A 6,000-nucleotide genomic window follows, 5' to 3' on the forward strand; every position below is an offset into this window, starting at 1 on the left:
AGCCAGCTAGCCAACTTCTACCGAAACACTACAACGGAACGATTTGATTAGTGTAGTGTTAGCTAGCTACATAGTTGTCTTTGCTGTCTTTGTATCTAAGATAATTGTGTAGTTTAGAGTAATTATCTAGCCAGTTATCGAGGTTACCTAGCCAGCTCCACTTTCAAACAAAGTCAGCTAGCCAGCTATTTTCGCCGTCCTAACGTTGTCAACACTGCTAGCTAGCCAGCTAGCCAACTTCTACCGAAACATTACAACGGAACGATTTGATTAGTGTAGTGTTAGCTAGCTACATAGTTGTCTTTGCTGTCTTTGTATCTAAGATAATTGTGTAGTTTAGAGTAATTATCTAGCCAGTTATCGAGGTTACCTAGCCAGCTCCACTTTCAAACAAAGTCAGCTAGCCAGCTATTTTCGCCGTCCTAACGTTGTCAACACTGCTAGCTAGCCAGCTAGCCAACTTCAACCGAAACATTACAACGGAACGATTTGATTAGTGTAGTGTTAGCTAGCTACATAGTTGTCTTTGCTGTCTTTGTATCTAAGATAATTGTGTAGTTTAGAGTAATTATCTAGCCAGTTATCGAGGTTACCTAGCCAGTTATCGAGGCTACCTAGCCAGCAACACTTTCAAACAAAGTCAACAACGCAGCCACTGCTAGCTAGCCTACTTCACCAGCCAGCAGTACTGTATCATTTTAATCATTTTAGTCAATAAGATTTTTGCAATGTAAGCTTAACTTTCTGAACATTCGAGACGTGTAGTCCACTTGTCATTCCAATCTCCTTTGCATTAGCGTAGCCTCTTCTGTAGCCTGTCAACTATGTGTCTGTCTATCCCTGTTCTCTCCTCTCTGCACAGACCATACAAACGCTTCACACCGCGTGACCGCTGCCACTCTAACCTGGTGGTCCCAGCGCGCACGACCCACGTGGAGTTCCAGGTCTCCGGCAGCCTCTGGAACTGCCGATCTGCGGCCAACAAGGCAGAGTTCATCTCAGCCTATGCTTCCCTCCAGTCCCTCGACTTCTTGGCACTGACGGAAACATGGATTACCACAGATAACACTGCTACTCCTACTGCTCTCTCCTCGTCTGCCCACGTGTTCTCGCACACCCCGAGAGCTTCTGGTCAGCGGGGTGGTGGCACTGGGATCCTCATCTCTCCCAAGTGGACATTCTCTCTTTCTCCCCTGACCCATCTGTCTATCGCCTCCTTTGAATTCCATGCTGTCACAGTTACCAGCCCTTTCAAGCTTAACATCCTTATCATTTATCGCCCTCCAGGTTCCCTTGGAGAGTTCATCAATGAGCTTGACGCCTTGATAAGTTCCTTTCCTGAGGATGGCTCACCTCTCACAGTTCTGGGTGACTTTAACCTCCCCACGTCTACCTTTGACTCATTCCTCTCTGCCTCCTTCTTTCCACTCCTCTCCTCTTTTGACCTCACCCTCTCACCTTTCCCCCCTACTCACAAGGCAGGCAATACGCTTGACCTCATCTTTACTAGATGCTGTTCTTCCACTAATCTCATTGCAACTCCCCTCCAAGTCTCCGACCACTACCTTGTATCCTTTTCCCTCTCGCTCTCATCCAACACTTCCCACTCTGCCCCTACTCGGATGGTATCGCGCCGTCCCAACCTTCGCTCTCTCTCCCCCGCTACTCTCTCCTCTTCCATCCTATCATCTCTTCCCTCTGCTCAAACCTTCTCCAACCTATCTCCTGATTCTGCCTCCTCAACCCTCCTCTCCTCCCTTTCTGCATCCTTTGACTCTCTATGTCCCCTATCCTCCAGGCCGGCTCGGTCCTCCCCTCCTGCTCCGTGGCTCGACGACTCATTGCGAGCTCACAGAACAGGGCTCCGGGCAGCCGAGCGGAAATGGAGGAGAACTCGCCTCCCTGCGGACCTGGCATCCTTTCACTCCCTCCTCTCTACATTTTCCTCTTCTGTCTCTGCTGCTAAAGCCACTTTCTACCACTCTAAATTCCAAGCATCTGCCTCTAACCCTAGGAAGCTCTTTGCCACCTTCTCCTCCCTCCTGAATCCCCCCCCCCCCCCCCCTCCTCCCTCTCTGCAGATGACTTAGTCAACCATTTTGAAAAGAAGGTCGACGACATCCGATCCTCGTTTGCTAAGTCAAACGACACCGCTGGTTCTGCTCACACTGCCCTACCCTGTGCTTTGACCTCTTTCTCCCCTCTCTCCCCAGATGAAATCTCGCGTCTTGTGACGGCCGGCCGCCCAACAACCTGCCCGCTTGACCCTATCCCCTCCTCTCTTCTCCAGACCATTTCCGGAGACCTTCTCCCTTACCTCACCTCGCTCATCAACTCATCCTTGACCGCTGGCTACGTCCCTTCCGTCTTCAAGAGAGCGAGAGTTGCACCCCTTCTGAAAAAACCTACACTCGATCCCTCCGATGTCAACAACTACAGACCAGTATCCCTTCTTTCTTTTCTCTCCAAAACTCTTGAACGTGCCGTCCTTGGCCAGCTCTCCTGCTATCTCTCTCAGAATGACCTTCTTGATCCAAATCAGTCAGGTTTCAAGACTAGTCATTCAACTGAGACTGCTCTTCTCTGTGTCACGGAGGCGCTCCGCACTGCTAAAGCTAACTCTCTCTCCTCTGCTCTCATCCTTCTAGACCTATCGGCTGCCTTTGATACTGTGAACCATCAGATCCTCCTCTCCACCCTCTCCGAGTTGGGCATCTCCGGCGCGGCCCACGCTTGGATTGCGTCCTACCTGACAGGTCGCTCCTACCAGGTGGCGTGGCGAGAATCTGTCTCCGCACCACGTGCTCTCACCACTGGTGTCCCCCAGGGCTCTGTTCTAGGCCCTCTCCTATTCTCGCTATACACCAAGTCACTTGGCTCTGTCATATCCTCACATGGTCTCTCCTATCATTGCTATGCAGACGACACACAATTAATCTTCTCCTTTCCCCCTTCTGATAACCAGGTGGCGAATCGCATCTCTGCATGTCTGGCAGACATATCAGTGTGGATGACGGATCACCACCTCAAGCTGAACCTCGGCAAGACGGAGCTGCTCTTCCTCCCGGGGAAGGACTGCCCGTTCCATGATCTCGCCATCACGGTTGACAACTCCATTGTGTCCTCCTCCCAGAGCGCTAAGAACCTTGGCGTGATCCTGGACAACACCCTGTCGTTCTCAACTAACATCAAGGCGGTGGCCCGTTCCTGTAGGTTCATGCTCTACAACATTCGCAGAGTACGACCCTGCCTCACACAGGAAGCGGCGCAGGTCCTAATCCAGGCACTTGTCATCTCCCGTCTGGATTACTGCAACTCGCTGTTGGCTGGGCTCCCTGCCTGTGCCATTAAACCCCTACAACTCATCCAGAACGCCGCAGCCCGTCTGGTGTTCAACCTTCCTAAGTTCTCTCACGTCACCCCGCTCCTCCGCTCTCTCCACTGGCTTCCAGTTGAAGCTCGCATCCGCTACAAGACCATGGTGCTTGCCTACGGAGCTGTGAGGGGAACGGCACCTCCGTACCTTCAGGCTCTGATCAGGCCCTACACCCAAACAAGGGCACTGCGTTCATCCACCTCTGGCCTGCTCGCCTCCCTACCTCTGAGGAAGTACAGTTCCCGCTCAGCCCAGTCAAAACTGTTCGCTGCTCTGGCACCCCAATGGTGGAACAAACTCCCTCACGACGCCAGGTCAGCGGAGTCAATCACCACCTTCCGGAGACACCTGAAACCCCACCTCTTTAAGGAATACCTAGGATAGGATAAAGTAATCCTTCTAACCCCCCCCCCCTTAAAAGATTTAGATGCACTATTGTAAAGTGGTTGTTCCACTGGATATCATAAGGTGAATGCACCAATTTGTAAGTCGCTCTGGATAAGAGCGTCTGCTAAATGACTTAAATGTAAATGTAAATGATTGGGAACCATATTTAGGTTGCCTGTTTTCACTGTTGGTTTGTGGGTGTTTGTTTCCTGTGTCTGTGTTCATGCCACACGGGACTGTTTCGGTTAGGTTATTTTGTTATTTTGTATTTTTTGTCGTGTTCAGTGGATTATATTAAAACATGGACACTTACCACTCTGCGTCTTGGTCCGATCCCTGCTACACCTGAAACCTGCCGTTACAGAAAGAAAATAGAGAAATAATATAAAAGTAAAACAGGTAATAATAAATCCACAATGAGTAACGGTAACTTGGCTATATAAATGGGGTACCAGTATCGAGTTGATGTGGAGGGGGTACAAGGTAATTGAGGTAGATATGTAAAAAATAACTAGGAATAAAGTGGCAGATTAACAGTAGCGTATTGCATGTCAAAGAAGTTAATGAAAAAAGGGCAAATGCAGATTGTCCGCAATGTCCAGGTAGCTATTTGGTTAACTATTTAAAATAATCATTTAGCAGTCCGGGGATAGAAGCTGTTCAGGGTCCTGTTGGTTCCAGACTTGGTGCATTGATACCGCTTGCCGTGCGGTAGCAGAGAGAACAGTCTGTAACTTGGGTGGCTGGGCCTTCCTCCAACACCGCCTGGTATAGAGATCCTGGATGGCAGGGAGCTCGACCTCAGTGATGTATGCACTATCCTCTGTAGTGCCTTGCTGTCGGATGCCAAGCAGTTGCCATACCACGCGATAATGGTGACTTTAAAACAGTTACAGAGTTTAATGGCTGTGATAGCAGAAAACTGAGTATGAATCAACAACATTGTCATTTACTTTTGTATTGTGGAGTAACTACAAAGTGAAAAGGAGGAAGCCTGTACAGAATAAAAATATTCCAATACATGCATCCTGTTTGCAATAAGGCACTAAAGTAAAACTGCCAGAAAATGTGGCAAAGAAATTAACTTTATGTCCTGAATACAAAGCATTAAATCCAACACATCACTGAGTACCACTTCATATTTTCAAGCACGGTGGTGGCTGCGTCATGCTATGGGTATGCTTGTCATTGGCAATGACTAGGGAGTTCTTTAGAAAAAAAAGAAACAGAATAGAGCTAAGCACATGCAAAATCCAAGAGGAAAACCTGGTTCAGTCTGCTTTCCAGCAGACACTGCGAGACAAATTCACCTTTCAGCAGGACAATAACATAAAACACACCGGAGTTGCTTACTAAGATGACATTGAATGTTCTTAAGTAGCCTAGTTACAGTTTTGACTTAACTTGGCTTGAAGATCTATGGCAATACTTGAAAATGTCTGTCTAGCAATGATTAACGACCAACTTGACTGAGCTTGAAGAATCTTTTTAATAATAATGTGCAAATATTGTACAATCAAGGTGTGGAAAGTTGCTGCCAAAGGTGATTCTAACATGTATTGACTCATGGGTGTGAATACTTATGGAAATTAGATATTTCTGTATGTCATTTTTTTTTTACTTGCAAAAAAATGTAATTCACTTCTTCATTGTGGGTGTGTGGATGGGTCAGGAAAAACATATTTAATCAATTTCTAATTCAGGCTATAACACAACAAAATGTGGAATATCAAGTGGTATGAATACTTTCTGAAGGCACTGTATTTGACTAGTTAAGCAAATTTTTACTCCTGAGCTTATTTAGGCTTACCATAACAAAGGTGTTGAATACTTGACAATTCAGCTTTAAAAGTTTAGTACATTTTTAAACATAATTACACTTTGACATTATGGAGTATTGTGTGCAGGCCAGTGACGAAATCTATTTAATATATTTTAAATTCAGACTAACACAGCAAAATGTGGAAAAAGTCAAGGGATGTAAATACTTTAAAAGCACTTTACAGAGCATTATCATTGGCACTACTTTATTTTGTTACTGTGGAACTTAGAGCATTGATACTAATTGAGTACTGCACCTATGCATGAATGCAGTGTGCTTGAACGATAAATCATGTCAACGTTATCTCTGCCTCAAGTATCATGTATTACTGTTTGTGTTGTAGTAAGAACATAACCAAATTGGCAAGGATTTTAACGAATCCCAACCGTGTAATGGACACCGGAATCGGGGAGAC

This window comes from Salvelinus namaycush, chromosome 18 (genome assembly GCF_016432855.1).
Source record: "Salvelinus namaycush isolate Seneca chromosome 18, SaNama_1.0, whole genome shotgun sequence".
NCBI classification, from domain to species: domain Eukaryota; kingdom Metazoa; phylum Chordata; class Actinopteri; order Salmoniformes; family Salmonidae; genus Salvelinus; species Salvelinus namaycush.